Source organism: Cryptomeria japonica, unplaced genomic scaffold, assembly GCF_030272615.1.
Source record: "Cryptomeria japonica unplaced genomic scaffold, Sugi_1.0 HiC_scaffold_164, whole genome shotgun sequence".
Lineage (NCBI taxonomy): Eukaryota > Viridiplantae > Streptophyta > Pinopsida > Cupressales > Cupressaceae > Cryptomeria > Cryptomeria japonica.
Window position 1 is genome coordinate 197,501 of NW_026728986.1, and position 15,000 is coordinate 212,500.

The window sequence follows — 15,000 nt, forward strand, 5'->3', positions numbered from 1 at the left end:
AGGCGAGGGATGGGGCGGGAAGGCCCCAACGGCTAGACGGAAGAGGCTTCAGGGCCACCTCGGAATGGTCCAAGCATCGGACGCGCTTGGGGCGACTGCCAGTGCCAACCCCTTATCCCGCGATGCGTCCGATACACAGATGGTTCCAAGGCGGCCGAGGAGCCTCACCGCATAGCAATCGGGGGTGCGAGGCGAGGGATGGGGCGGGAAGGCCCCAACGGCTAGACGGAAGAGGCTTCAGGGCCGCCTAGGAATGGTCCAAGCATCGGACACGCTTGGGGCGACTACCAGTGACAGCCCCCTATCCCGCGATGCGTCCGATACGAAGATGGTTCCAAGGCGGCCGAGGAGCCTCACCGCATAGCAATCGGGGTGCGAGGTGGGGGATGCGGCGAGATGGCCCCAACGGCTAGACGGAAGAGGCCACAGGGCCGCGTCGGAATAGTCCAAGCATCGGACGCGCTTGGGGCGACTACCAGTGACAACCCCTTATCCCGCGATGCGTCCGATACGAAGATAGTTCCAAGGCGGCCGAGGAGCCTCACCGCATAGCAATCGGGGTGCGAGGTGGGGGATGCGGCGAGATGGCCCCAACGGCTAGACGGAAGAGGCTGCAGGGCCGCCTCGGAATAGTCCAAGCATCGGACGCGCTTGGGGCCACTACCAGTGACAACCCCTTATCCCGCGATGCGTCCGATACGAAGATAGTTCCAAGGCGGCCGAAGAGCCTCACCGCATAGCAATCGGGGTGCGAGGTGGGGGATGCGGCGAGATGGCCCCAACGGCTAGACGGAAGAGGCCACAGGGCCGCCTCGGAATAGTCCAAGCATCGGACGCGCTTGGGGCGACTACCAGTGACAACCCCTTATCCCGCGATGCGTCCGATACGAAGATAGTTCCCAGGCGGCCGAGGAGCCTCACCGCATAGCAATCGGGGTGCGAGGCGAGGGATGCGGCGAGATGGCCCCAAAGGCTAGACGGAAGAGGCTGCAGGGCTGCCTCGGAATAGTCCAAGCATCGGACGCGCTTGGGGCGACTACCACTGCCAACCCCTTATCCCGCGATGCGTCCGATACACAGATAGTTCCGAGGCGGCCGAGGAGGTGGGGGATGCAGCGAGATGGCCCCAACGGCTAGACGGAAGAGGCTGCAGGGCCGCCTCGGAATAGTCCAAGCATCGGACGCGCTTGGGGCGACTACCAGTGACAACCCCTTATCCCGCGATGCGTCCGATACACAGATAGTTCCGAGGCGGCCAAGGAGCCTCACCGCATAGCAATCGTGGTGCGAGGTGGGGGATGCGGCGAGATGGCCCCAACGGCTAGACGGAAGAGGCTGCAGGGCCGCCTCGGAATGGTCCAAGCATCGGATGCGCTTGGGGCGACTACCACTGCCAACCCCTTATCCCGCGATGCGTCCGATACACAGATAGTTCCAAGGCGGCCGAGGAGCCTCACAGCATAGCAATCGGGGTGCGAGGCGAGGGATGCGGCGAGAAAGCCCCAACGGCTAGAGGGAAGAGGCTTCAGGTCCGCCTCGGAATGGTCCAAGCATCGGACGCGCTTGGGGCGACTACCAGTGACAACCCCTTATCCCGCGACGCGTCCGATACACAGATAGTTCCAAGGCGGCCGAGGAGCCTCACCGCATAGCAATCGGGGTGCGAGGCGAGGGATGCGGCGAGAAGGACCCAACGGCTACACGGAAGAGGCTTCGGGGCCGCCTCGGAATGGTCCAAGCATCGGACGCGCTTGGGGCGACTACCAGTGACAACCCCTTATCCCGCGACGCGTCCGATACACAGATAGTTCCAAGGCGGCCGAGGAGCCTCACCGCATAGCAATCGGGGTGCGAGGCGAGGGATGCGGCGAGAAGGACCCAACGGCTACACGGAAGAGGCTTCGGGGCCGCCTCGGAATGGTCCAAGCATCGGACGCGCTTGGGGCGACTACCAGTGACAACCCCTTATCCCGCGACGCGTCCGATACACAGATAGTTCCAAGGCGGCCGAGGAGCCTCACCGCATAGCAATCGGGGTGCGAGGCGAGGGATGCGGCGAGAAGGACCCAACGGCTAGACGGAAGAGGCTTCGGGTCCGCCTCGGAATGGTCCAAGCATCGGACGCGCTTGGGGCGACTACCAGTGACAACCCCTTATCCCGCGACGCGTCCGATACACAGATAGTTCCAAGGCGGCCGAGGAGCCTCACCGCATAGCAATCGGGGTGCGAGGCGAGGGATGCGGCGAGAAGGACCCAACGGCTAGACGGAAGAGGCTTCGGGTCCGCCTCGGAATGGTCCAAGCATCGGACGCGCTTGGGGCGACTACCAGTGACAACCCCTTATCCCGCGACGCGTCCGATACACAGATAGTTCCAAGGCGGCCGAGGAGCCTCACCGCATAGCAATCGGGGTGCGAGGCGAGGGATGCGGCGAGAAGGACCCAACGGCTAGACGGAAGAGGCTTCGGGTCCGCCTCGGAATGGTCCAAGCATCGGACGCGCTTGGGGCGACTACCAGTGACAACCCCTTATCCCGCGACGCGTCCGATACACAGATAGTTCCGAGGCGGCCGAGGAGCCTCACCGCATAGCAATCGGGGTGCGAGGCGAAGGATGCGGCGAGAAGGACCCAACGGCTAGACGGAAGAGGCTTCGGGTCCGCCTCGGAATGGTCCAAGCATCGGACGCGCTTGGGGCGACTACCAGTGACAACCCCTTATCCCGCGACGCGTCCGATACACAGATAGTTCCAAGGCGGCCGAGGAGCCTCACCGCATAGCAATCGGGGTGCGAGGCGAGGGATGCGGCGAGAAGGACCCAACGGCTAGACGGAAGAGGCTTCAGGGCCGCCTCGGAATGGTCCAAGCATCGAACGCGCTTGGGGCGACTACCAGTGACAACCCCTTATCCCGCGACGCGTCCGATACACAGATAGTTCCGAGGCGGCCGAGGAGCCTCACCGCATAGCAATCGGGGTGCGAGGCGAGGGATGCGGCGAGAAGGACCCAACGGCTAGACGGAAGAGGCTTCAGGGCCGCCTCGGAATGGTCCAAGCATCGGACGCGCTTGGGGCGACTACCAGTGACAACCCCTTATCCCGCGACGCGTCCGATACACAGATAGTTCCGAGGCGGCCGAGGAGCCTCACCGCATAGCAATCGGGGTGCGAGGCGAGGGATGCGGCGAGAAGGACCCAACGGCTAGACGGAAGAGGCTTCAGGGCCGCCTCGGAATGGTCCAAGCATCGGACGCGCTTGGGGCGACTACCAATGACAACCCCTTATCCCGCGACGCGTCCGATACACAGATAGTTCCGAGGCGGCCGAGGAGCCTCACCGCATAGCAATCGGGGTGCGAGGCGAGGGATGCGGCGAGAAGGACCCAACGGCTAGACGGAAGAGGCTTCAGGGCCGCCTCGGAATGGTCCAAGCATCGGACGCGCTTGGGGCGACTACCAGTGACAACCCCTTATCCCGCGACGCGTCCGATACACAGATAGTTCCGAGGCGGCCGAGGAGCCTCACCGCATAGCAATCGGGGTGCGAGGCGAGGGATGCGGCGAGAAGGACCCAACGGCTAGACGGAAGAGGCTTCAGGGCCGCCTCGGAATGGTCCAAGCATCGGACGCGCTTGGGGCGACTACCGTTGCCAACCCCTTATCCCGCGATGCGTCTGATACACAGATAGTTCCGAGGCGGCCGAGGAGCCTCACCGCATAGCAATCGGGTTGCGAGGCAGATTATTGGGAAGGGAACCCCCTGGGATGCGGCTCAAGCAGTGCCCAAAGGGACTGGAATGCGGAATCACATCGAGAGACCCAAATGTTATACGAGGGCTCAAATCGAATTATCGATTTGGCCACGACATGGACGCATCGGAACGACTACCTTTGCCGAACCACTCGCAATTGCATCCATACCGAAACCAATAGACATTTCCGTTAGAGCCCTCGCATAGCATTCGGGAATCTCGCATGCCCCTCTAAATCGACCAATGCTGGCGCTCAATGAAAATCCGAGCGCTACCACCGTTCGAGCGCCAGCATTGGTCGAGTTAGAGGGGCACGGGGGAGAATGCTCCAGTCAACACCTCCCCTATATAAGTTATTTGTCCGATTCTCGCACAACCGTAGTCTGCCTCGTCGAATCAAACAACGGTCCCAGATTCCGACTTCCGTTCCGTAGAGACCCAAAAGCTAGATGGAGGCTCGCAAGAAAGAGAGTCGGCGCATAGCAATCGGGTTTCTCGAACGTTTAGGGACCGAGCTCACTTGCGGATAGGGCAAAATCCGCCAAGCAACCCAAAAGCTAGACGGGGGCTCGAATCGAATCGCCTAGGCGGCCACAACAACGACGTGTTGGATCGACTACCAGTGCCAAACCATTCAGCAAGACTAGTCTGTGTCGAGGCCGGATAGAGATTCTCAGAGAGCGCCCGCATAGCATTTAGGAGACCTGCCGCGTCCCTCACACTCGACAAATGGTGGTGCACGTTTATAAATCCGAGCGATCCCAACCCTTTCAAGCACCAACATCGGTCGAGATAGAGGGGCACGGAGGGGGCTGCGTGAGACAACACAGTCCCCTATATAAGTTATTTGTCCGATTCTCACACATCCGAAGAATGGTCATCAAATCGGACAACAGCCCAAACTTCCGACTTCCGTCCCAGAAAGCCCAAGAGCTATCTAAAACGTTCATGGCCGGAACTCGATCGCGGCTATACCAGTCCGCCAAGCAACCCAAAAGCTAGACTGGAGCTCTAGTCGAATCACCTCTGTGGCCATTGCAAGGACGTGTTGGAGCGACTACCATTGCCGAACCATTCCGCAGGTCGAGTCCATACCAAGGCCGCATAGAGATTCACGATGAGCTCCTGCATAGCAATCAGGAGACTTGCCGTGTCCATCACAATCGATAAATCCTGGTGCAAGATTTTTGCATCCGAGCGCTCCAACCAGTCGAGCACCAGCATCAATCGACATAAACGGGCACGGGGGGAGGATGCTCGAGAACACTACCTCCCCTATATAAGTTATTTGTCCGATTCTCAAGCAGCCGAAGTCTGGTCATCGAATCGGGTCAAAGACCACAACTTCCGACTTTACCCACAATGCAAGTCATCGAATCGAACATCGGCCCCCGAGTCGGACTCCATGCGTATGTCAGGTCATCGGACCCAAATTCCGCCTTCCTGCGCATGGCGGGCCATCAATATCAACTCGGTCATCGGACCCAAACTCCGCCTTTTTGCGTATGGCACGCCTTCAAATCGGTCATCGGACCCAAATTCCGCCTTCCTGTGCATGGCGGGCCATCAACATCAACTCGGTCATCGGACCCAAATTCCGCCTTTCTGCGCATGGCACGCCATCAACTCGGTCATCGGACCCAAATTCCGCCTTCCTGCGCATGGCAGGTCATCGGACACAAATTCAGACCTCGCCAATATGCCTACGTATCGAATCGGTCATCGGACCCAACTTCCGACTTCATCCATACTGTAGGGTCTTTGAGGTTGGCGCGGTGCGCTCAACCCAGGGAGTCGACCCATCGAAGCATACACCTCCCCTATATAAGCTATTTGTCCGATTCCCACACCTGTGTAGTTTGCACCTCTGACCAGGACATCGACCCCAACTTCCGAACTCGACTGCAACGACGGCACCAGCGCCTTGGTGCGCACCTTGCGACGCACAGTCCCAACATTCGCCTTCCTGCACATGGCAGGTCATCGGACCCAAATTCCGACCTCGCGAGTATGCCTACATATCGAATCGGTCATCGGACCCAACTTCCGACTTCATCCATACCGTAGGGTCTTTGAGGTTGGCGCGGTGCGCTCAACCCGGGGAGTCGACCCAACGAAGCATACACCTCCCCTATATAAGCTATTTGTCCGATTCCCACACCTGTGTAGTTTGCACCTCCGATCAAGACATCGACCCCAACTTCCGAACTCGCCTCCAACGACCGAACCAGCGCCTTGGTGCGCACCTTGCAACGCACAGTGCCAACATTCGCCTTCCTGCACGTGGCAGGTCATCGGACCCAAATTCCGACCTCGCGAGTATGCCTACATATCGAATCGGTCATCGGACCCAACTTCCGACTTCATCCATACCGTAGGGTCTTTGAGGTTGGCGCGGTGCGCTCAACCCGGGGAGTCGACCCAACGAAGCATACACCTCCCCTATATAAGCTATTTGTCCGATTCCCACACCTGTGTAGCTTGCACCTCCGATCAGGACATCGACCCCAACTTCCGAACTCGACTAAAAAGACCGCACCAGCGCCTTGGTGTGCACCTTGCAACGCACAGTGTCAACATTCGCCTTCCTGCACATGGCAGGTCATCGGACCCAAATTCCGACCTCATGAGCATACCTACTAATCGAATCGGTCATCGGACCCAACTTCCGACTTCATCCATACCGTAGGGTCTTTGAGGTTGGCGCGGTGCGCTCAACCTGGGGAGTCGACCCATCGAAGCATACACCTCCCCTATATAAGCTATTTGTCCGATTCCGACACCTGTGTAGTTTGCACCTCCGCTCAGGACATCGACCCCAACTTCCGAACTCGCCTGCAACGACCGAACCAGCGCCTTGGTGCGCACCAAAAGTGCGCACTTTTGGAGGGCACTTTTGTGCGCTCCAAAGGTGCGCACTTTTGGAGGGCACTTTTCTGCGCTCCAAAGGTGCGCACTTTTGGAGGGCACTTTTTGGAGGGCACTTTTCTGCGCTCCAAAGGTGCGCACTTTTGGAGGGCACTTTTTGGAGGGCACTTTTCTGCGCTCCAAAGGTGCGCACTTTTGGAGGGCACTTTTTGGAGGGCACTTTTCTGCGCTCCAAAGGTGCGCACTTTTGGAGGGCACTTTTTGGAGGGCACTTTTCTGCGCTCCAAAGGTGCGCACTTTTGGAGGGCACTTTTTGGAGGGCACTTTTCTGCGCTCCAAAGGTGCGCACTTTTGGAGGGCACTTTTTGGAGGGCACTTTTCTGCGCTCCAAAGGTGCGCACTTTTGGAGGGCACTTTTTGGAGGGCACTTTTCTGCGCTCCAAAGGTGCGCACTTTTGGAGGGCACTTTTTGGAGGGCACTTTTCTGCGCTCCAAAGGTGCGCACTTTTGGAGGGCACTTTTGTGCACTCCAAAGGTGCGCACTTTTGGAGGGCACTTTTCCTGTGCTCCAAAGGTGCACACCTAGGTGAGCACCTTCGACCACACCTTGTAGCACACCAAACTCTGACTTTCGACTTCATCCGCAATGCAGGGTCTTTGAGGTTGGCGCAATGCGCACAACCAGGGGAGTCGACCCATCAAACCCAACACCTCCCCTATATAAGCTATTTGTCTGATTCTCATACATGCGTAGCCTGCAGGAGCAATTAGGACATCGACCCCAACTTTCGGCTTCTAAACGAAAACAAGGTCTTTGAGGTTGGTGTAATGCGAACAACTAGGGGAGTCAACCCATCAAACCCAACACCTCCCCTATATAAGCTATTTGTCTGATTCTCATACATGTGTAGTCTACAGGAGCAATTAGGACATCGACCCCAACTTTTGACTTCTTAACGAAAACAAGGTCTTTGAGGTTGACGTAATGCGCACAACCAGGGGAGTCGACCCATCAAACCCAACACCTCCCCTATATAAGCTATTTGTCCGATTCTCATACATGTGTAGCCTGCAGGAGCCATTAGGACATTGACCCCAACTTTTGACTTCTTAACGAAAACAAGGTCTTTGAGGTTGGCGTAATGCGCACAACCAAGGGAGTTGACCCATCAAACCCAACACCTCCCCTATATAAGCTATTTGTCTGATTCTCATACATGTGTAGCCTGCAACAACGATTAGGACATCCACCCCAACTTCTGAATTCGTCTGCGTTGACCGCACCAAAGGTGCACGCCTTGGTGCTCACCAAAATCCGACTTCCGACTTCTTCTGCTATGCGGGGTCTTTGAGGTTGGCGCAGTGCGCACAACCAGGGGAGTCAACCCACCGAATGCAACACCTCCCCTATATAAGCTATTTGTCTGATTCTCATACATGCGTAGACTGCAGCAATGATTAGGACATCCACCCCAACTTTTGACTTCTTAAACAAGACAGGGTCTTTGAAGTTGGTGCAGTGCACACAACCAGGGGAGTCGACCCATCAAACGCAACACCTCCCCTATATAAAGCTATTTGTCCGATTCTCATACGTGTAGTCTGCAGCAGCGATTAGGACATCGACCCCAACTTCCGAATTCGTTTGCATTGACCGCACCAAAGGTGCACGCCTTGGTGTGCACCCTGGAGTGCACTTTGGTGCTCACCTCGGTGCACACTTTGGTGTGCACCTCGGTGTGCACCAAAGGTGCGCACCTTGGAGCGCACCAAAGGTGTACACTTTGGAGCGCACCACATAGGGTCTTTGAGAGGTTGGCGCAGTGCGCACACCAAGGTGGGTGTTGAGGTGCGTGCCGAGGTGGGTGGGTGCTAGGGTGCGCTCCATGGTGGGTGCCAGGGTGGGTGCGTGCTAGGGTGGATTCCAAAGAGGGTCATAGGGTGGGTGCCAAGGTGGGTTGGTGATATAGTGGGTTCAAAGGTGGGTACTAGGGTGGGTTCCAAGGTGGGTCACAAGTTGGGTGCCAGGATGCGTGGGTGTTAGGTTGGGTGCCAAGGTGGGCTCCTGCGTGGGTGGGTGCTAGGGTGGGTTTCAAGGTGGACGCGAGGGCGGGTGCCAAGGTGGGTAACAAGTTGGGTGTTAGGATGGGTGAGTGCTAGAGTGGGTGCCAAGGTGGGTGGGTGCTAAGGTGGATGCCAAGGTGGTTCACAGGGTGGGTGGGTTCTAGGGTGAGTTCCAAGGTGGGTCACAGGTTCAGTGCTAGGGTGGGTGTCAAGGCGGGTGTCGAGGTGCCTGGGTGCTAGGGTGTGGATGCCAATGTGGGTCATAGGGTGGGTACTAGGGTGGGCTGCAATGTGGGTGCCAAGGTGGGTAACATGCTCGGTGGGTTCTAAATTGGGTGCCAGGGTGGGTGTGCACCCACCTTGCCCGAGGTGGGTGCCAAGGTGCCAGTGTGGGTGGGTGCTAAGGTGGATGCCAAGGTGGGTGAGAAGGTGGGTGATAGGTTGAGTGGTAGGATGGGTGGGTGCCAAGATGGGTCACAGGGTGGGTGCAAGGGTGGGTAGGTGCTAGGGTTGGTGTCAGGGTGGGTGGGTGCTAGGTTGGGTTCCAAGGTGGGTGCGAGGGTGAGTGTCAAGGTGGGTCACAGGTTAGGTGCTAGGATGGGTGAGTGCTAGGGTGCAAAGGTGCCAGGGTGGGTGCTAGGATGGGTCGATGCTAGGGTGAGTGGCAAGGTGGGTCCACAAGTGTCAAGGTGGGTGCCGAGGTGGGTGCCAAGTCGGCGACTGCTATGGTGGATGCCAAGGTGGGTCACGGGGTGGGTGCCAAGTTGCTAGGTTGGGTTCCAAGGTGGGTGCCAACGTGGGTGCTAGGGTGCGTGGGTTAAAGGGTGTGTCACAACGTGGGTGCCAGGATGGGTGCGCACCCACACTGGCCAAGACGGGTGCGGGTGCAAGGTTGGGTTCCAAGCCCGGTCACAGGCTGGGTGCTAGGATGGGTGGGTGCCAAGGTGGGCACCAGGGTGGGTGCACCCACCCTGGCCAAGGTGGGTCACGGGGTGGGTCCTAGGGTGGGTAACGGGGTGGGTACTAAGGTGCGTGCCAAGGTGGGTCATAGGGTGGGTGCCAAGGTGGGCACCAGGGTGGGTGTGCACCAACCCTAGCCAGGGTAGGTCACGGGGTGGTTGTCGGGGTGGGCGTCAAGGAGCCAAGGTGGGTGGCAAGTAGCCAAGTTGCGTGCCAAGGTGGGTGTCGGGGTGGGTGCCAAGGATCCAAGGTGGGTGCCAAGGAACCAAGGTGGGTGTCTGGGTGGGTGCCGAGGTGGGAGCCAGGGTGGGTCCCAAGGTGAGTGCAAAGGTGGGTGCCAGGGTCAAGGTGAGTGCCAATGTGGGTTCCAAGGTGCCAGGGTCAGGGTGAGTGCCAATGTGGGTTCAAAGGTGCTAAGTTGGGTGCGAGGTTGGGTGCGAGGGTGGGTGGGTGCCAAGGTGTGCTAGGTGGAAGCCCGGGTGGGTCGGCATCCCATGGGTGTCGAGTTGGGTGCCTGATGGGTGCTTCTTGTCAAGTTTTAGTCGTCGGGACTCATTTCGAGCCTTAGAGGTCGTTTCTTGTCCGGTTGCCCTGTCTTCGACCTGGGAACCCAATTTTGGTCCTCGGGTCCCATTTTTTTTTGTCTCGCATCCCACTTTTGGCCTGTGGCCTTTTCGGGGTCGATTCTCGTTTTGGGCATCAGAGCATGTTTCTTCTCCTAAAACCCAATATTTGTTTATTAAGTCTCGGAACACATTTTTGTTCTCGTGGACCCATCATGGGTCTTGGAACGCATTTGTGGTCCTTGGGTCCCATTTTGCATCCCGAAACTTGTGTTTTGGTGCTTGATCCCTATTTTGGGTGCCCACCTTGCACCAAGTGCGCACCCGGGGCAAACCGAGCGCCTTGGTGCACCGGGGCAAGATCGAGCGTGCACCCGAGGCGCCCCGAACATGCACCAAGGTGCACTCGGCCCACATGTGAGCGCAGGTCGTTGCGCCCGAGGTGGTGTGTGGGCACCGCGTTGCAGACGGGACACTGCACGCACACGACGCCCCCTCCAGGTGCACGCACGTAGGCCGGGCCGGGTGCACACCCGACGCCCTAGCAAGGTGCGCGCACCCGGGCAGGGCTCACACTTGGCGAACGGGGCGCACTTCGCGAGGGAGGGTGTGCACCTCGACGGGGGTGGGTGGCCGGGGTGGATTCGCACGTGGGTCGCGGTTTGCTAAGTACACACTGCGACAAGCTCATAACGGGTGCGATCATACCAGCATTAGTGCACCAGATCCCATCAGAACTCCGCAGTTAAGCGCGCTTGGGCCGGAGTAGTACTGGGATGGGTGACCTCCCGGGAAGTCCCGGTGTTGCACCCTTTTTTAGTTTTTCGCCGGGCGTCGCAATGCTATTTGAATAAACCTTTTGCCCGTTTGCGTTCTCGTCGGGGCCGGGCCGGGCCGGGGTGCGCTGCCCGCACTACCGCGCGCGCGGGGGCGACACCGAGCGCGCACCCGAGGCGCCCCGAGCACACAGGCCACGGTGCAACCCGGGCGTTGTGCGCGCACCCCGGTGCGCCCGAGGTGCTGCGCGCGCACCCAGGTGAAATCGGTGTGCACCTCGGCCAGTGCGCGCTCGGTCGAGTCGCGCACGTTGGCCAAGGTGCACGGTGATGTTTCTTACTCTAAGGTTCCGCACCAGACGCCCGGGACAGGTGAGCGAAGCTGGGCGGGGCCGGGTGCGCGGCCGGGGCAGGTGCACGCAGCTGGAGAGAGCTTTGGAGCACACTTCGGAGCGCACCAATGATGCGCTCCATTCAAAAGTTTCCTGAAAAGGCAAAAAAAGTTGAGATTATAGAATTTCCCACTTGAGAGATTGTAAAAAAAAAAAATTTAAAATGAAGGAAACGCGGGTGCCAAGGTGTGCGCAGCCCAGCCAAGGTGTGCGCACCAAGGCGCCCACCCTGGCGAAGGTGCACGCAAGGTGCGCACCCGAGGCAAACCGGACAATTAACCCAACTTTCGACTTCGCGCGCACCTTGGAGCGCACTTCGGAGCGCTCCTTGGTGCGCACCAATCTTGGGCACCTCGGAGTGCACCATGGCGCCCACCAAGGTGCGCACCCGGGGCAAACCGAGCTCCGACTTCGTGCGCACCTTGGAGCGCACGAAAGGTGCGCACCATGGCGCCCACCAAGGTGCGCAGCCCAGCCAAGGCGTGCGCATCAAGGTGCGCACCCTGGCGAAGGTGCGCACCCGGGGCAAACCGAGCTCCGACTTCGTGCGCACCTTGGAGCGCACAAAAGGTGCGCAACCCAGCCAAGGTGTGCGCACCCCGGTCAAACCGAGCTCCGAATCGTGCGCACCAGAGGTGCACGCCATCGTGCGCACCTTGGAGCACACTTCGGAGCCCTCCTTGGTGCGCGCCGATGTTGCGCACCTCGGAGCGCACCCGGGGAAAACAATGCAATTAACCCGACTTTCGACTTCGTGGGCACCTCGGAGCGCTCTCGGGTTCGCACCTCGGAGCACACCGAGGTGCGCACCTTTGATGCGCTGCCTTCACCAATTTCCAGAAAAGGCAAGAAAACATTGAGAAGGTGTGCGCACCGAGGTGCCCACCCTGGCGAAGGTGCACGCGAGGTGCGCACCCGGGGCAAACCGGGCTCCGACTTCGTGCACGCCGCACCTTGGAGCACACTTCGGAGCGCTCCTTGGTGCGCACCAGGGCGCGCAACCCAGCCGAGGTGCCCACCCCGGCGAAGGTGCACGCGAGGTGCGCACCCGGGGCAAACCGGGCTCCGACTTCGTGCACGCCATGGTGCCCACCGCGGCGAAGGTGCACGCGAGGTGCGCACCCGGGGCAAACCGGGCTCCGACTTCGTGCACGCCGCACCTTGGAGCACACTTCGGAGCGCTCCTTGGTGCGCACCATGGTGCCCACCAGGGCGCGCAACCCCGCCGAAGGTGCACGCGAGGTGCGCACCCGGGGCAAACCGGGCTCCGACTTCGTGCACGCCGCACCTTGGAGCACACTTCGGAGCGCTCCTTGGTGCGCACCATGGTGCCCACCAGGGCGCGCAACCCCGCCGAAGGTGCACGCGAGGTGCGCACCCGGGGCAAACCGGGCTCCGACTTCGTGCACGCCATGGTGCGCACCGCGGCGAAGGTGCGCACCCGGGGCAAACCGGGCTCCGACTTCGTGCACGCCGCACCTTGGAGCACACTTCGGAGCGCTCCTTGGTGCGCACCAGGGCGCGCAACCCAGCCGAGGTGCCCACCCCGGCGAAGGTGCACGCGAGGTGCGTACCCGGGGCAAACCGGGCTCCGACTTCGTGCACGCCGCACCTTGGAGCACACTTCGGAGCGCTCCTTGGTGCGCACCATGGTGCCCACCAGGCCGCGCAACCCAGCCAAGGTGTGCGCACCAAGGTGCACGCGAGGTGCGCACCCGGGGCAAACCGGGGTCCGACTTCGTGCACGCCGCACCTTGGAGCACACATCGGGGCGCTCCCGGGTTCGCACCGGCGTTGCGCACCGTGGTGGGCACCTCGGAGCACACCAAGGTGGGCAGCGAGGTGCGCACCTTTGATGCGATGCCTTCACTAATTTCCATAAAAGGCAAAAAAAAAACGAGATTTTAAAATTTCCGTTTTGAAAGATAGTGAGAAAAAGGGAATGCTGGTGCCATCTTGAGCCCGCCCTGGTGCGCAGCCCAGCCAAGGTGTGCACACCAAGGTGCCCACCCTGGCGAAGGTGCGCGCCCGGGCAATTAACCCAACTTCCAACTTCGCGCGCGCCAGGGTGGGAGCGCACCCAACAACCGGGCCTGGGAAGAGCCAATGCGAGAAACCCCACCAAACGCTCTGACAAAAAAAGAGGGGGCGCTCCAGTAACCCCGCTTCGGAGCGCACCCTGGGCAAACCCAGCCAAGGTGCCCACCCCGGCCAAGGTGCAGGCGAGGTGCGCACCCGGGGCAAACCGGGCTCCGACAACGTGCACGCCGCACCTTGGAGCACACTTCGTAGCGCTCCCGGGTGCGCACCTCAGAGCACACCAAGGTGGGCAGCGAGGTGCGCACCTTTGATGCGCTGCCTTCACTAATTTCCAGAAAAGGCAAAAAAAAAAGGAGATTTTAAAATTTCCGTTTTGAAAGATAGTGAAAAAAACGGAACGCGCGTGCCATCTTGAGCCCGCCCTGGTGCGCAGCCCAGGTAAGGTGCCCACCCTGGCAAAGGTGCGCACCCGGGCAATTAACCCTACTTCCGACTTCGTGCGCGCCAGGGTGGCAACCGGGCCTCGGAAGAGCCAATGCGAGAAACCCCACCAAACGCTCCGACAAAAAAAGAGGCGGCGCTCCAATAACCCCGCTTCGGAGCGCAGCCGGGGCAAACCCAGCCAAGGTGCCCACCCCGACGAAGGTGCACGCGAGGTGCGCACCCGGGGCAAACCGGGCTCCGACAACGTGCACGCAGCACCTTGGAGCACACTTCGAAGCACTCCCGGGTGCCCACCGGCGTTGCGCACCGTGGTGGGCAGCGAGGTGCGCACCTTTGATGCGCTGCCTTCACTAATTTCCAGAAAAAGGCAAAAAAAAATGAGATTTTAAAATTTCCGTTTTGAAAGATAGTGAAAAAAAAGGAACGCGGGTGCCATCTTGAGCCCGCCCTGGTGCGCAGCCCAGGCAAGGCATGCGCACCAAGGTGCCCACCCGAGGTGCACACCCGGGGCAAACCGGGCTCCGACTTCGTGCAGGCCGCACCTTGGAGCACACTTCGGAGCGCTCCTTGGTGCGCACCATGGTGCCCACCAGGGCGCGCAACCCAGCCAAGGTCTGCACACCAAGGTGCCCACCCCGGCGAAGGTGCACGCGAGGTGCGCACCCGGGGCAAACCGGGCTCCGACTTCGTGCACGCCATGGTGCCCACCGCGGCGAAGGTGCACGCGAGGTGCGCACCCGGGGCAAACCGGGCTCCGACTTCGTGCACGCCGCACCTTGGAGCACACTTCGGAGCGCTCCTTGGTGCGCACCATGGTGCCCACCAGGGCGCGCAACCCAGCCAAGGTGTGCGCACCAAGGTGCACGCGAGGTGCACACCCGGGGCAAACCGGGGTCCGACTTCGTGCACGCCGCACCTTGGAGCACACATCGGAGCGCTCCCAGGTTCGCACCAGCGTTGCGCACCTTTGATGCGCTGCCTTCACTAATTTCCAGAAAAGGCAAAAAAAAACGAGATTTTAAAATTTCCGTTCTGAAAGATAGTGAAAAAAACGGAACGCGGGTGCCATCTTGAGCCCTTCCTGGTGCGCAGCCCAGGCAAGTTGTGCGCACCAAGGTGCCCACCCTGGCGGAGGTGCGCGC

The 15,000-nt window shown here is 60.0% G+C and overlaps 1 non-coding gene across 1 annotated transcript; it reads left to right on the forward strand.

Moving 5' to 3' along the window:
- Nucleotides 1-10,900: 10,900 nt before the first annotated feature.
- Nucleotides 10,901-11,019, forward strand: LOC131867139 (5S ribosomal RNA). Its single transcript, XR_009365731.1, has one exon. It is a non-coding gene; the product is annotated as a 5S ribosomal RNA (ribosomal RNA).
- The last annotated feature ends 3,981 nt before the right edge of the window (nt 11,020-15,000 follow it).